This window comes from Ursus americanus, chromosome 7 (genome assembly GCF_024610735.1).
Source record: "Ursus americanus isolate L20-20 chromosome 7, mUrsAme1.1.p, whole genome shotgun sequence".
NCBI classification, from domain to species: Eukaryota; Metazoa; Chordata; class Mammalia; order Carnivora; family Ursidae; genus Ursus; species Ursus americanus.
In genome coordinates this window covers 46,101,460-46,119,453 of record NC_142133.1, presented here as the reverse complement: position 1 = coordinate 46,119,453, position 17,994 = coordinate 46,101,460, and the positions used below count along the sequence as shown (strand labels likewise).

Sequence of the window (17,994 nt, the reverse complement as noted above, 5' to 3'; positions counted from 1 at the left end):
GTCATAGAACATCACATATTCTGGCCTGATAAACTGACAGAGACAAAGACTGTGAGGAAAAAGCAGGTGGAGTCAATGACCATTTTCCAGACTAGTCCCAAAATATGTAAAGCAGTGTGTCATTACTGCTCAAGCATTTACTTACCGTAATTAAGCTGACAGAAACCTACTGATTTTGCATACAGTTGGGTGAAGAAACCACCACACTGTTCAGGATATACTGTTGACATATGTCACAGCCTTAAGGCCTTTTTTGACCATTTTCATCTTTTGTCATATACTCTGAAATTATAAAGTTTCTACTGTTAACTTTGACATGTATAAATAACTAGTGAAATAACCTCAGGCTTAATATGTCTTTGAATGAAACTAACCTGCTACTCATTAATGTTACCTTTAAAAAAATAAAATAAAATAAAATAAGTCTCTTTCTTCTTTTCATCCAATTTTCCTTTTGCATCCAAAATGTAGTTTGACTGACACTTGTTTCCACAGCCCTTCAACCCACAAAGCTAGAGCCACTTAGCCAACTATCTACACAAACAAATCCCTACTTCTTTTACAGATTCTTTGTTACTTTTCTGATGATGGATTTTCCTTTTATTATTTGTAAAATAAAACAATAATATAAATAATAGAAAAAAGTATTTGGATATGCATTTTAGTTCTTGTTCAATTTGTCTTAGCTTGAGCTCCTGCCACGCTATCTTGATACTATCTTTCTCACACAAAGAAGGGACTATTGCCAATGTGGCTCAGAATCCATGACTTGTTTTCTCCAACCTGAAGCTAGACCATTGTGCTTACTGTTAAGATAATGTCTATTCTTTGACACCATATGGTTAACAATATTGTGAGCTTTTTGTTGCTATAAAGGAAAGATGCCATAGTCATTTTTATTCTCAATGTGTAGGCTTCAAACATAAGAGTTGCTCAACAGACATTTGTTGAATTATGAATGAATATACAAGTAAATGAATAAAGGATGTTTGTCATGATTTAGTCAGGAGCTCACACTCTGGGATTATATATCAGCATATTTGTGTATATTATCTAGATATTTCTTCAATCAGCTGAACCACCTGAGCTATTTTACATAGTCTTGTCATTCAATAAATCCTTGTCTTATACTCGGTTTCTGAGATGGAACATGAGATTAAGAAAACTGCCTTCTAAACTAGGGGCTGTACGGTGACTAACGTAACATAATAAAAAATTATTATAAAAAAAAGAAAATTGCCTTCTGTTGAATCATACCAAAAGGGTTTGAATTTATTATTTTTTGTTAAGAAACTGAAATGATATGTGATGGCTATAGCTATTCTAGTCACCAGGAACATAAAACACTTGTTGGGAAGTGGCCTGCAGCATTTGCTTGTAGTCGTGATGAGTTTGCTGCTCAATCCCAAACCTTTTCTGAATGGATTAACAGGAAAACCAATAATGGTGGAACCTAAGTGGGGAATGGAGTACAAAGGCTACTTGGTATCTGTAGATGGCTATATGAACATGCAGCTTGCAAACATAGAAGAAAACATAGATGGAGCATTGTCTGGACATTTGGCTGAAGTTTTAATAAGGTATAATAATGTCCTTTATATCAGGGGTGTTAAAGAAGAGGAAGAAGGGGAAATGAGAAAATAGCATCTTTTGTGGGGAAGATATATATATATATATATATATTTTTTTTTTTTTCTAGATAATAAACATTAAAAAAAAAAAAACCTGAAAGTAAATGTAAGATATATGTCTAAATCACATCTTGGGAAACTGAGTAATTTTCAGTGAAGTATCAGCCATGTGATCATGTTAGCTTAGATTTGCCTTTTAACTAAAATATTTACTCAGAGGTTACTTTTGATAGATACTATGTATTCTGTACTCATGGAATATGTTATTCAGAATTTTGAACTGGAAGAAGTCAATCATAATTATTTTAAATTATAAAAATAGCAAATCTCCAAATCTTGTAATGATAGATATAGATACAAGTATAATGAATTTGAATGGACTGATTTAAACTGGTTTATGTGAAGGATAATATACCCCTTATAAAGTAAGAATCTTATAGAGTGATTCTTAACCAAAAGTGAACATCAGAATTATATGTAATATTTTTGAGACATACACATGCCTGCTATGCTTTCAGCATCAACCTAAGTTGACTGGGCCAGATACTCATCTTTTAAAAAAAGTTTTCAGGTAAATCTGACACACATCTCAAAATGAGTATGGTGGTTACTCAATTTCTATTCTAATGGTGACATGTGAAAAGCTACATTAGTTTATGTAAATCATGGAAACTGCTGAAATAAGCACTCCCCAAAATGTCAGTGGCTCAGTTAATAAAGGTTTATTTCTTAATCAAATCACAATTTGTTATGGGTCATTCAGGAACTAATCTTCTCTCATGCAGTAGTTTCTAGTGTCTGCAGTTCCTTCACTTAATACTATACATATAGCCCTTAGAGAAGAGAGGGTAGGCCTGCTTTTAATCACCTAATTCCAGAAGATCATTTTGTTAATAGAACACATTACATTGTTCCAACTAAATGAAAGGGAGGCAAGAAATATCAATTAGCAATGATCCAAGGAGAAAGCAACAAACTTTGATATTGGTGATACCCTGTAACATAATAAGCCAATAAATATTTAAAGATAAATATAATTCTGAAACATAATTTCTTACATTCTGTGATCCTTGATAGTCTTACATCTAAATATGACTGACTACAGAAATTTTAATAGATCAATATGCTGAATACTATAAAACAAATCTCATACTAGTCTGGTCCTGACTATAAAAAATAAATAAATTACCTACTTCCTCAAAAGTTCTAAGACAGTTGTTTAATTAGTTCAACTCTTTAAAGACACCCATTTAGTTTCATTGAGAAAAACTGGTCAAATCTATTTTTCATTGCACCAATTAACTGTTCTAATGATACATGGTCTTCAACCCAACAACTATTAATGAAAATAATTGTTTGGAACAATTGCGAAAGAGAGGAAAAAATAATTTCATAATGGGAAATTGCACTGGTCTATGAAAATTACACTTTGGCTACAGATATAAATTTACTTCCTATACTCTAATACTTGGCTCATTTCCCTCCATGTGAGTAAGCTCTGATCTCCATCTTTAAACCCAGAATATATTTTCAGTGTCAAGGAAGGAATCAATGCCCTTTGGTTACCAAATTGTGCAACACGGAAGTCTAAAGATTAAAGGGATTATAACCTGGGCCTACAGGATTGGTGAGTTGCTTATAGCTTCTGTGCCATAAATTTCTACCTACTTCGTGTTTTCTTCAAGGATGATATGAGGATAATGTATAATGTGCATTACATTACAAAATGCAGCTATAAACAAACAAACCAAAACTTAATATATGAGGTTAACCCTGTGAAATTATTTATGAAGATGTGGTAAAGCTAATATAGAAGTTTCTTGATCAGTATTTGTTGAAAAAGTGAATTCATACAAGAAGAATAATTTGACAGGACCTCCCTACAGCTCATATAGGGATACTAGACTTAAAAGAGATTCAACAGCTAGGAGATGTTTTTGACCAGGCAAGTGATGCATTTCTTTTTTTGAATTAATTCTTGTCTTTAAGAGAAAGAGCTTCTGTAAACCCTGAAATTTTTGCTATTCTCAGTCACACAGAGCATATGATAATTTTTAGAAAGTAGTTGGGGACAATTATTTGCAATGTGGAACTAATCATTATTTGAGCCATTTAGCTAAAATATCTTTTCAAAAAGTCAAAGATTAAAGATATGTGAAACAAAATGAGGTCCCTTATCAATATTAATCTAGGCTATAGGATCTTAAAGTCACAGACAACTAACCAAATTTTAAGTGCATAATGTTAAATGGAAGAGTTTAAATCGATCACTAAAAGAAAGGATTGCTTAAGTAAGTGTGAGAAATTGAAGTTTAAGAACCATTGCTATTAAAGAATAAAGCTACTACCAGTGGGAACAACAAGTAGGCCACAAAAAGACATTCTGAGTTAAGAAATTCTTAAATACAAATGTTTGTGTTTAACAAAGTCAAGGTGAGGAAAGATATGGACTCTTTAAATTCAAATGTGCATATTCACATTTGGTAAAGAACAGTCTGGTTTGCAGTTTCAATTACTGTTACTACATTAAACTAATTCTATTTAAAACATAATTCATTATTTCTGTATGCATACCTCTTGTTTTTTAATTTTTTTTAATTTAAATGCAGATGACACACGATGCATATTAGTTTTAGGTGTATAACATAGTGGTTTGACAAGCTTATACATTATACTATGCTCACCACAAGTGTAGTTACCATCTGTCACTATACAACGCTATTACAATGTCACTGACTACATTCCTTATTCTGTGCCTTTTATTCCCATGACTTACTCATTCCATAATGGAAAGTCTGTATCCCCCTCTCCCCCTCATCCATATGCCCATTTCCTCTACTCCTCCTACCCCCCCCCCCCACAACCATCAGTTTGTTCTCTGTGTTTATAGGTCTAAACCTGCTTCTTGTGTTTCTTTTTAAATAGCATCACCAAATTCATAAGTAATACCTGATTTTAGAAGAGAATAAAGAGTTATCCTTCACTCCTGTTTTTCCATAATACTATTCATGGCATCTCTCTCTCTCTCTTTTTTTTAAGATTTATTTATTTGAGAGAGCGCGCGCACATGCGTGCAGTAGGGCAGAGAGAGAGGGAGAGAGAGAGACAGTCCTAAGCAGACTCCATGCTCAGCACTGAGCCTGACAACCCTGAGATCATGACTTGAGCCAAAATCAAGAGTCAGATGCTTAACCGACTGGGCCACCCAGATTCCCCTATTCATGGCACTTTTACGGAAATACCAAATCCTGTTTATTTTACTTCTTTAGCTCAGAGATTATTACAGCCACTGATTGCTTCAAGAATGCCCTAACTAGTTTCAGTGTCACTAGTTTTGCCTCAATTCCCACAGTGCTATCATACCGGTGTTTTCAAACTTTATGTCTGATATGTGCTTTTCCTAAATAAAACCTTTTATATAGGTTGCCTATAACGTTTAAAATGTCTACCGCATCAGCTAGCAATTATGACCTATCAGACAAACCCAGTCCACTACTTATTTCTGTATGCATGACAAAAGTGATTTTTACATTGATTATATTTTAAGTAATTATATAATTATCTAAACAAAATCTTTGTGTCTCTTGGTTTATAAAACATAGAATATTTACTTGTTGGGTCTCTATAGAACATTGGTCAAATGTATGATGACATGTATCCATTATTATACTATGATATATTTCACTGCCCTAAAAATCCTCTGTGCTCCACCTTCCATCTCAGCCCCTGGCAATCACTGATCATTTAACTCTCTCCATAGTTTTGTCCTTTCTAAAATGTTATATATTAGAGTCATACAGTATGTAGCCTTTTAAGATTGGTGCCCTTCATTTAATAACGTGCATTTAAGGTTCTTCCATGTTTTTTCATTGCTTGATAGTTCTTTTTTTTTTGTGTGTGTGTGTGCTCAATAAAGTTCCATTGTCTAGATGTACCACGATTTATTTAGCTCTTCATCTACTAAAGGGCAACTTAGTTGCTTATCTTCCTTCCATCTCAGCCCCTGGCAATCACTGATCATTTAACTCTCTCCATAGTTTTGTCCTTTCTAAAATGTTATATATTAGAGTCATACAGTATGTAGCCTTTTAAGATTGGTGCCCTTCATTTAATAACGTGCATTTAAGGTTCTTCCATGTTTTTTCATTGCTTGATAGTTCTTTTTTTTTTTTTTTTTTGTGCTCAATAAAGTTCCATTGTCTAGATGTACCACGATTTATTTAGCTCTTCATCTACTAAAGGGCAACTTAGTTGCTTCCAAGTTTTAGCAGTTATGAATAAAGTTGGTATAAAAATGTGCATGCAGGTTTTTGTGTGGACATAAGCTTTAACTCTTTTCAGTAATACCAAGGAGCACAACTGCTCGATTACATGATAAAAGGATCTCTAGTTCATATAAAACTGCCAACTGTCTTCCAAAATGTTTGCACCATCTTGTATTCCCACCCGCATTGTAAGAGAGTTCTTGCTGCTCCACATCCTTACCATCATTTGGTGTTGTCAGTGCTCCAGATTTTGGTCATTTTAATAGGTATACAGTGGTATATTATTGTTATTTTAATTTGCATATCTCTAATGACATAAGTGTGCAGTATCTTTTCATTGCTTACTTAGCATCTGTATATTTTCTTTGGTGAGATGTGTTAAGGTTCTTGGCTCTTATTTCTATCAAGTTATTTGTTTTCTTACTGTTGAATTTTAAGAGCTCTTTGTATATTCGGGATAACAGTCCTTTATCAGATATGGCTCTTGAAAATATTTTCCTCAATCTGTGGCTTGTCTTTTTATCTCTTGACATTGCCTTTTGTAGAGCAGAAGTTTTTAATTTTTTTTAAGATTTTATTTATTTATTGGGCAGAGAGACAGCCAGTGAGACAGGAACACAAGCAGGCGGAGTGCGAGAGGAAGAAGCAGGCTCCCAGCGGAGGAGCCTAATGCGGGGCTCGATCCCAGAATGCTGGGATCACGCCCTGAGCCGAAGGCAGACGCTTAGTGACTGAGCCACCCAGGCACCCAGTTTTTAATTTTAATGAAGCCTAGTTTATACATTATTTCTCTCATGGATTGTGGCTTTGGTGTTGTACTAAAAAGGTATCACCGTATTAGAGGTCATCTAAGTCTTCTCTTATGTTATCTTTGAGGAGTTTGATAGTTTTGCATTTTACATTTCGGTCTGTGATCTATTTTGAGTTAATTTTTTGGGAGGGATATAAAGTCTGTGTCTAGATTTAATTTCTGGATGTAGATATCCACTGAGGGCTTCAGAGGGGAAGGCGGAAATGGGATGGACAGGTGATGGGTAGTAAGGAGGGCATGTGTTGCATGGTGCACTGGGTGTCATACGCAACTAATGAAGCATCGAGCTTTACATCGGAAACCAGGGATGTACTGTATGATGACTAACATAATATAATAAAAAAACATTAAAAAAAAAGATACCCTTAATCGTAATTTCAAATAATTCTCAAAACTGAGACTTTAAGGAATAGAGGCTCATATTCAAAAACAACTAAATACCTGAGGAACTGGAGACATTAACAGAAGCCATTAATGAAACAACAACAACAAAACACACACACACACACACACACACGCACACACCCTAAGCTCAATACTGGAGCTATAGAGTATAATACAAATAGGTTTTATATATTTAAGGAAATAAAAAATAAAATGAAAATATGATCAAGGTATAAGGCATTAACCAATCTGACAGACTTGAAAATAAACTAAATAAATTTTCGGGTTGAAAAATAAAATAAGTTATGTAAAAATAAGACAGTGAGTTTAAACTTCAGATTTGTCACAGTTGAGGAAATTAGTGACCTGGACATTTGTAGTAAGAAATTACATAGAATGAGGCAAAGAGACATAGATAGATAGCTGGATGGATGGATAGATAGATAGATAAATAGATAAAAATAAAGACAAGTCATTAAAAAAATAGAGTATATAGTAAGATGGTCCTGCATACATGTAATTTGTGTCCCAAAAAAGAGACAACAGAAAAAAAAAAATGGGCATGAGCAATATTTGGAGAAATAATAGCTGACAAATGTCTGGATGAATGAAATAGCCAAATTTCTATTTCAGTTAATTTAATGCATTCAAAGCCAAATTACACATACTCACACACACTCACTGACAAAAGTTAATATAACTATAGAAAACCCAAGACACCAAGATAATTATGAAATATAGCCTAAGATAAAATATAATCTAAAAGGAACAACAGTTGTATGAAACCTAATGCTCAGCAGGAGGAAAGCCTATCCGAAAATAGCATAATAATATTCTCAGCTACTGAGGAAATATAATTGACATGATAATTCTATACCCTGTGAAATTATTTTTCATTTTCTTTGACTTTTAAAAAGAAAGATAACAGAACATGACTATAAATCTCATAGATCTTAAGAAAAAAAAACAAAAACAAAAAACAAACATTCTGGAAGGAAGGTCTAAAAATTGAGAAAGGCCATGTTGTTGCCACTCCACAGAAATGAGATGAATCCCCAGCCAAAATATGGTTTGGGACTTATGATGCTCAAAATGTGATGTGCTATTATAATGCACTCTAATGGTGCATTAGGCAATTAGGGTTGTGGGGCGGGGGTGCCGATTCTTCTGAGAAGGCAGGGTCGTGCATGGTTTGAACTTCTATAGCACTTGGGCTTTCTTTTTAGCTTGCCCAGATGTGAGGTAGAAGAAGAATAGGGAAGGGCGCGCGCCTTAAAAGGTATTGGCAGGTAAACATAAGAAATGGAGTATGACTCTTTATTTCAGCTGTTAATCAATAAAGTTATTAAGAAACAAGAATTACTTATTAAATGACAGGTCTGGTCCTGTGATTTAGTGCTCTTTTAGCCTCTACAAGACTGTGTAAGAAAGGATATATTTTTAAAAATATAAATGAGTACATTAAAAAACTACTATGAAAACAGAGACAAAAAGAGGAACAAAGCCCCCAGAAGTAAAAAGAAAAAAACCCATTTTGGAAAAACATAGGTTGGAAATTAAACTTCTCTTTGATATCTTAAAGTGCATAAGGCAACAGCATCATATCAGACTCCCAAGCATCTGTGTAATTTCTGTATAGCACAAATAGAACACAAAGTTTCAGGAGCACTTCTTAGTATCTAATTTACCACTAGGAAGAGATTTACACAATGAAATGAACTTTCCCATTATTCCTTTCTTTGCTTCCTGAGTCATTTATTCATTAAACCCTATCTTAAGTTCCTTAAAGATCTTGACAACAACATCTATTCTTTTGGACACCATACAATGTCCCATATCTAGTGAAATAAATGGTCAATTTGGAAGTAAGATAACTTGTGCATCATTTTTTTGTGAGGTTATATGACTCTTCTGTGCCCAGCATGTTAAGAGTTGCTATGGGGAAGTAGATATAAGGAGAAGGTATAAAATAATTAAAGTAGAAGCAACAAGGGCGTCTGGGTGGCTCAGTTAGTTGAGCGTCCGACTCCTGGTTTCGGCTTCGGTCCTGATCTCCCGGCTTGTGGAATCAAACCCCACCTCTGGCTCCACGCTCAGAGGGAGTCTATTTGGATATTCTCCCCATCTGTCCCTCTCTCCCAGTCTCATTCATAAACAAACAAACAAACAAACAAACAAATAAATAAAGTAGAAACAACAAGAACAGAAAAGCACTTTAAGCGTGATATTCAAAATGAAGTTAACCAATATATACTATGAGGAAATGTGGCTTGAGTCAGATATTGAAGAAACTCACTACTGGTTAGTACAAACAGGAGGAGAATTCCTTGATTAAAATACAAATATGGAGAGTTCAGGATATGTCCAGGACGTGAGAAGTAAAGTAAGGTCAGAATGGTGAAAGTGAGAAGTCCTTTTCAAGATCTGCTTGGGGAAGAAAGGCTGGTGCAGCCAGCAGTAAAACTGAAAAATTATGACAAGAGCAGCCCGATAGAATGCTTTAGTAATTTCCAATTCTACTACTTACAAAATCATCTTCTAATTTGAAACTTTGCTTCTTGGCTTCCTTAATGGAACCAAATAATTTTTAATACAAAATATTCAATTGGCTCTTTTAATATAAATATTAATTTTCTGAGTTTTAAACAGTTTTCCTTGATTTTATCTTATTACAGTCTTTTAAAAAAAATCTATAAACCTCATAATTGCCTTTTGAATAAAATCCATATTTCCTATGTGCCATCCAGAATAATAATGATAAGCTCCCTAAGTACACGCCAATCTTTCTTTCTAACAAAATCTCTTCATCTCTACCCCAATTATACTGGTTTCCTTTTTCTCTTAGTTTTCCATGTGTGGGTTTACTTCAAATTGGTGATGATGTTCTTCCCATCTTTCTTACATTTTTATGTAATATTCTACTCCTATTTCTTCTTTTCCTCATTTTCCTCCTCCCCCCTTCTTCTTCTTCTTCTTCTTCTTCTTCTTCTTCTTCTTCTTCTTCTTCTTCTTCTTCTTCTTCTTCTTCTTCTTCTTCTTCTCCTTCTTCTTCTCTCTCTCTCTCTCTCCATATATATATATATATATATATATATATGGAGATATATACATACACACACACACACACACACAATCCACCTCCACCTCATCTTGTCTCTGCCAAAGAGGAGATCTGACATGATTCCAAGATTAAAAAGATTGGGACATTATAGCACAAAGTTTGAGTGTGAAAAAGAAACACATTAAACATTGTTGTGTCTGCAGAGCATATCTACTTTAGAATCTGGTTCTTCAACTCCGTCTCTCTAAAATTATGTTGTCTTATTTGTTTTCTCTTTCTAGGAACTATGGGAAAAGACTAGCTCGGTCTTGCTCAATTTCATTGGGAAGTATATCTTATTTTGCAAAAGCTAAACTGTCCCCTGAGTAATGGAGGATCTATAGAGGACACTTAACTATGCCTTTGCCTAAAGGAAATTCTCATTTCACATTTGACTCAGTGTATTTTTCTTAGTTCTGAGGAACTACACCTGTACTTGGAGCTGAGGTCTCATGAGAGCAAGTAAAGTGATTTCATTTCTATGGCATTTTCCTCTATCATGATTACAAAAGTGACATCTCCACCAGCAGTACTACCACTTGCCACATGAGAACACAATTTTCATGTGGACTTTTACATGCTGTCTTTTTCAGCAATGTTTTAGTGCATAGTACTATGATAAATAAAATTGCTTACAAATATCTGACAAGCTTGCCATGATCACCAAGATTCATAAAGCAAAGTTGTAGTCTATTGAGAAACCATTTAAATATTTTAAGCAGAGAAATTATAATAAAATTTCCACAAGCATATGCCCCCTTTGGCTACAAAATGGATAATAAATTTTAACAAGATGGAATTGGATGATGAGACCAGTAATATAGTTATTACCACGTATAAAAGTGGTCTCAATGGATAAGGAGAGAAGTGGACACATTCAAAATAGGTTTATGAGATAAAATTAATAGGTCTTGGGGTGCCTGGGTGGCACAGCAGTTAAGCGTCTGCCTTCGGCTCAGGGCGTGATCCCAGCGTTATGGGATTGAGCCCCACATCAGGCTCCTCTGCTATGAGCCTGCCTCTTCCTCTCCCACTCCCCCTGCTTGTGTTCCCTCTCTCGCTGGCTGTCTCTATCTCTGTCAAATAAATAAATAAAATCTTTAAAAAAAATTAATAGGTCTTTGTTATGGGTTATGTGCAAATAGGGAGGGAAAAAGAGGTTTCGAGGATACCTCAAATTTCCAGTTGGGGCAATTAGATGAATATTGACGCCTCTTACAAAGATGGACAGAGAGGAGAAAAGCTTAGAGTAAAGCATGAGTTCAGTTTGGGGACTCTTCCTTTTGAAGTTTTCTTAAAATGCCTGAATAAAATATTTTATCAGGTTATATATATGACTCTTCACATCAGAAAGAGGTTTGGGCAGGGAATAAATTTAGAAGTCATCAGCACTGAGTAATCTGCACCATACACATACATAATATGGACTAGGGAGAAAGAGAAGGGTGGGGGAAAAAGACAGAATCCCAGAGAGGAGGCTTATAAATTTCATTATTCAGAAGGAGTCCAAGATAATGGAGGAGTAGGAGACCTTACTTTGTCTGGTCGCAGGAATTCAGCTAGATAGCTATCGAATCACTGAACGCCTGCTAACTCAACCAGAGATCTAAGAAAAGAATAGCTGCAACTCTACAAATATAAAAGAGACCACTTTCTTCAAGAGTGACAAGACAGAAAAACCTCAAAAAAGAGAAAAAGAGGCAGTACTGACAGGGACCTAATCAGTATGGACATAATGTTGGACATCATGTTGGAACTAGAATTCAGAATAATGATTATAAAGATCATTACTGATCTTTGAAAAAAGCATAGAAGACACTAGAGAATCCCTTTCTGGAGAAATAAAAGAACTAAAATCTAACCGAGTTGAAATCAAAGGTTATTAATGAGATGCAATAAAAAAATGGAGGCTCTAGCTGCTAGGATAAATTAGGCAGAGGAGAGAATTAGTGATATAGAAGACAAAATGATGGAGAGTAAAGATGCTGAGAAAAAAAGAGATAAACAACTACTGGATCATGAGGGGAGAATTCAAGAAGTGATACCATAAAGCAAAACAGTATTAGAATTGGGATGCCAGAAGAAGAGGAAAGAGACAGAGGGGCAGAAGGTAAATAGGAACAAATTACAGCACAGAACTTCCCTAATCTGGGGAAGAAAATAAGCATCCAAGTCCAGGAAGCACAGAGAAGTCCCCTCAAAATCAATAAAAGTAGGTGAACACCCTGACATATAATAGTGAAACTTGCAAATCTCAGAGACAAAGAGAAAATCCGGAAAGCATCTCAGGACAAGAGGTGTGTAACCTATAAAAGTAGCAAAATTAGACTGGCAACAGACATATCCACAGAGACCTGGCAGGCTGGAAAGGACTGGCATGATATATTCAGGGTGCTAAGTGAGGAACATATGCAATCAAGAATACTTTATCCAGCTAGGATGTCATTCAAAATAGGAGGAGTGATAGAAAGCTTCCAGGACAATTTGTGACCACCAAACCTACCTTACAAGAAATATTAAAAGGGATCCTTTCAGCAAAGAGAGAGAACAAAAGTAACACAGACCAGAAAGAAATAGAGACCAGTACAGAAACAGTCACTTTATAGGTAATACAATGGCACTAAATTCATATCTTTCAATAGTTACTCTGAATGTAAATGGGCTAAATGCCCCAATCAAAAGACACAGGGTATCAGACTGGATAAAAAACAAGACCCATCAATATGCTGTCTGCAAGAGAATCGTTTTAGACCCAAAGATACCTCCAGATTGAAAGTGGTGGCAATACAAACTACTGGTGCACCCACTCTGGCAAACAGTATGGAGGTTCCTCAAAAAGTTGAAAATAGAGCTACCCTATGACTCACCAACTGTACTATTAGGTATTTACCCCAAAGATACAGATGTAGTGAAAAGAAGGGGCACATGCACCCCAATGTTTATAGCAGCAATGTCCACAATAGCCAAACTATGGAAAGGGTCCAGATGTCCATCAACAGATGAATGGATAAATTAGATTTGGTATATATATACAATGAAATATTACTCAGCCTTCAAAAAAATGAAACCTTGCCAATTTTCATCCAATGTGGATGGAACTAGAGGGTATTACACTAAGCGAAATAAATCATTCAGAGAAAGACAATTATCATATGATCTCACTCATATGTGGTATTTAAGAAACAAAACAGCAGATCATAGGGGAAAAGAAGAAAAAATAAAACAAGATAAAACCAGAGAGGGAGACAAACCATAAGAGACTCTTAATCATAGGGAACAAACTGAGGGCTGCTGGAGGGGAGGGAGGTGGGGGGATGGGGTCACTGGGTGATAGATATTAAGAAGGGCACAAGATGTAATGAGCACTGGCTATAATATAAGACGGATGAATCACTGACCTCTACCTCTGAAATCAAGAATACATTATATGTCACTTAATTGAATTTAAATTAAAAAAAGGAAAAAAAAAGAAATCTCATTATTCAGTGTCATGGTAAAGAGAAACAAAACACAGAATGAGAAAGAGCCTCAAGAGGGGGAGAAAAGGCTACATTGTCATGGAAGATGAAGGAAGAAAATTTTAAGAAATAGATAATGAGACATATTTCAGGTATTTTTGATTCATTAGGAGAAGTTCAACATATGCCCTTTTAGTTCAGCCACATATAGTTAACTGATGACCTTACTAGGAGTACTTGTGTTCATCATGACTGGGGCCAAAGGGGGAATGACAGCAGACTGAGTAAGTAACAGAAGGTAGGAGGAGAAAAAATGGACTAAGTCTAGAGGAAAAAAAAAAAAATTACAAGTTTAGCTTCTAGAGGAGAGAAGAAAACATTACTGGCCCCGACACTACTCCCCACGAAATAAGGAAGAGCTGAGTAAATGATCTGTTTCATCTTTCCTTATTTAAGCTTGTTGAATTTGAAAGGGACTTGAATGTGTTTAAACATTTCTGGCGTGCATCTTTTGTGAAAGAGACAAAATGAAAGACATCTTGAGGACTATCACTGGCCATCTTTAGGTATTTGACAGGCCCAGATACAAAGTCTAACATGCAGTGATCCCCAAACAAGCTGATATGAATTCATGCAACACAAATTGGCCACTGCAAGCCTGTCTGGACTGCTTTGCTGGACTGGGAACAAAGGACATTCACACTTCTCTTACTGTCTCCCCCACAGTGCTAAAAGCAGTATAGGAAAGTCAATCAATGGTGACCAAGCACATCCATCTTCCCCTGATTTCCTATGGCTTAGCACACTATTTGTTGTTTAAATAGTCAAATAAATGACTAAGTAGAGAATAAATCCAGTAAGACAGGCCCTCACTAAGCCTCACTAGCTGTTTTCTTAAATCTACAATACTTTCTATGTTGGCCACGGGGTAGGTATTCTACACATTTCTTACTTACTTGGAAATTTCTGTGTTCCTTGAAGAGGACCACATAAATAACAAAATTACATATTTCCCTTTCTATGTCCAGTTGGTCTATTTGATCTGATACAGATCTCAGAGCTTTGATTATCTTAATGGGTACTTCTCTTAGGGTTTTTACTTTTTTTTGCTCAACTTGGTTTGTTTTCATGCAGATAATTCTGGGTAAGGATACCCACACACCACACTGACTTTTACTATTAACTTTAAATGAAAAATATATTTCAGATGAACTTATATGTCATTTTTTAAATGTACATTTTTCTCCTTTTTGTTTTCTTTACTATTGTCTACATGTTAAATGTGCAAGAATGCTTCTAATCAGTGTATTTTAAAATGTAACAGTACACCAGTGAAGCAAAGTAACAGTATACAAAATCTGTTTGCAAATCTAATTTTTGGTGCAAGGAGAAAGCTGGGCTTGATCTAGAAACTCTGATTCCAGTCTGACATGTTCTTGGTTTTTAAGAAACAATATTTGGTAGCTTTACTGTTGGAAAAGGAATGAAAAATTTACAATTCTCCTGATTGGAAGACAATTTCTTAGAGCTGTATGATGTTTCAGTACTTCATTCTAGTATACAGTAGAATAGCATTTTCCCCTCTTATCTCTCAGATAGAGGAAACATGAACTATGTATGTCCCTCTCTCTTGTCTTTATACCTCATTGTAATGACAGCAAACAGATCTATCTCACGACTTTAAAAAAGATCACTGATGGGAAGAAAGGAATAGAATGAATTTAACAATTCAATAATAATCATAGCTTTTGTGACATCCTGCTAATAAAAACTCTATTACCCAGCTCAGTCATATAGTTTTAAATTCATGGTCATGACTTCCAGGTGCTTAAACAAAGAAACAAACAAACAAACCACAAGAAACATGAAAACTGATGTAAATTTGGATCTCATATAGAGGTCAGTCACTGTTTCAATTAATTCCTATCTCGAAAACCTAAAGTATCACATACTATATAGATTTCTAAAGAAATGCTATTTTTATATGTGACTTTTGTTTAAAAAATGAAAACAATACATTGTGCTTATTTAAAATACTAAGTAGAATTAAAGGGCTTAAAATGTAAAGAAACACATTTGGTTTCAAATTTCTCCACTATCTGATAGTTGTTCCTTTTGGTAGTGTTGTATCTATAATGTCCATGTTACCTACTGAATTAATCACAAAGGTAATATCTATAAACTTCCTAAGTAAATTTTTTAATTTTTTATTTTTTTCACTTAACCCCTCTATCATAGCCTCCAAATTGATATCTCAAGTACCAGCATTACTTGGACTCTTCTGATTTTCTTTCATTTTGGACATCATAATTTAAATTCTTAGGTTATTCATTTTCTACAGAATTCTTTTTGTACGGATGCAGTGTTTTTATGATTCTCTTTGAATATGTTTATTGAGATAATTATGAAATTAAATTCACTCAAACCATTTGTTTTCTCCAGGACAGATAATACTTTTTTCTTGCTCTTTATTTTGTATCCTTCATGGTCTCCTAAAATATCTTCTATTTTGTTTTCTGATTGGATGTGCATGACTGTGTGTCCATCTGTGTGCCTGTATGTGCGTGTGTGTGTGTGTTTCAGAATGAATCTATTAAAAGTTAACAGAAGTCTCTAGAGCTTGTTAAATGGGAGATTTCACCTCAGGTATTCTGGCTCAGAAGCCCACTCCAGGGGCGCCTGGGTGGCACAGCAGTTAAGCGTCTGCCTTCGGCTTAGGGCGTGATCCCAGTGTTATGGGATCGAGCCCCACATCAGGCTCCTCCGCTGTGAGCCTGCTTCTTCCTCTCCCACTCCCCCTGCTTGTGTTCCCTCTCTCTCTGGCTGTCTCTATCTCTGTCGAATAAATAAATAAAATCTTAAAAAAAAAAAGCAGCCCACTCCAGGTGGAGAAAAGGAATGGCTAAGGGCCAACTGTTTCATACACAGACCTTTAAGTCATTCCCCTCCTTCCTATCTCAGGTCTCATGTTCACTCCTACATTGGGACCTGGTGCTTCAGAACCTCCCTGGGTTTCTGTTGAGCTGACTGCTTCTCCCATGGGCTCTGATCTATCATGTTACATGCTAAAGGACACAGCTTCTTCTCCTTTGATTTATCAAATATGCCTCCATTTATTCTGTCCTGATGTGGAAATCTGTTGTATTGCTTAGTAGCTGATGACTCCCATCTTGTTTTCATACCTTTGTGGATATACACCTTTTAATTTTTTGGCATTATTTTAGTATAGCCTTAGAAGGAAAAAGAGATAAATGTGTAATTGTGTCAATAACTATAATACAGTGTTTTGTTTGGCTTTGAGGTTAGGTTAATTTTCATTCTTTAAAATGCATCCCATTCTTAGGGGAGAGATGATAACTTCAAATAATCTAAATGCAGCAGCCTCTTTCAAGAAACCGGGTGCCAAGCTGCATGTATTGCACTGAACTTAAGTCCTAGTAAATTACACTGTCTTTTAAAACTGTAGAAACAGACAGAACCTGTCTGTGCAACTTATACTGCTTCTAGTTTATAGATTCTCTACAACAATTAAGGACAATAATCAACAGGATTTTCTTACCAATTGTGCAAGATCTAACAAGAACACAATGCATGAATTAAATCATGTACGATATGTGTACACATTCTTCAAGGATTTTAATACTTCTGACTGCTTATAATGTAAAGACATATAAAATATGACATTATGACATTAAAACATTAAAATACCATGTACTGTGACATCCATAGTTCTTTCCCAAGTATTACTAAATTGGAATTTTTGAGGCTAACAAAAATGCAATGAAACAGACCTCACTTACCCCCCAAAAAGGAAAATAAAATATAATAATCTAGTTTAAGTCTACAGATGTGAATAGTTGAGTTTAAGATAAATTATCTCAGTGTTTTACTTTTCCCACAGTCTTATCTGCTAAATATAAAGATACATATCTCCTATCAAGTATGTATATAAGCCTTTAGAACAATTTAATAAATTTGAGGCAGTCTTAGAGTCTCAAGTATCTAAATGCCTACTTAGTAAAGTTTAAATGTATCCTGCCTAGCAAATTGGTTTTTTGTTTGTTTCCACTTACTAATTATGCTTTAAATTCCACTACTAAAATTTGATTTTATTAATTTAATCCTAGTAGGTATTTTGCCGACCTTATACAATAGGTTCTTCCAGGACACGCAGCTTTAAATGTGCTCAAACTGAGTTGGAACATATTCACACCAGATTTGAAACACTTAATTTTGAAAAAAGAGAAGAAGAAAGAAGATAGTTAGGCACCATCCACCAGAATGTATTTGAATTATTATTATTATTATTATTATTATTTTACCAGTGTTTATCTAAAGGATAGAT

At 35.0% G+C, this 17,994-nt stretch overlaps 1 pseudogene; it reads left to right on the top strand.

Annotated features, from left to right (window-relative positions):
- The first annotated feature begins 1,386 nt into the window (after window positions 1-1,386).
- Window positions 1,387-1,644, top strand: LOC123799749 (small nuclear ribonucleoprotein F pseudogene; annotated as a pseudogene).
- The last annotated feature ends 16,350 nt before the right edge of the window (window positions 1,645-17,994 follow it).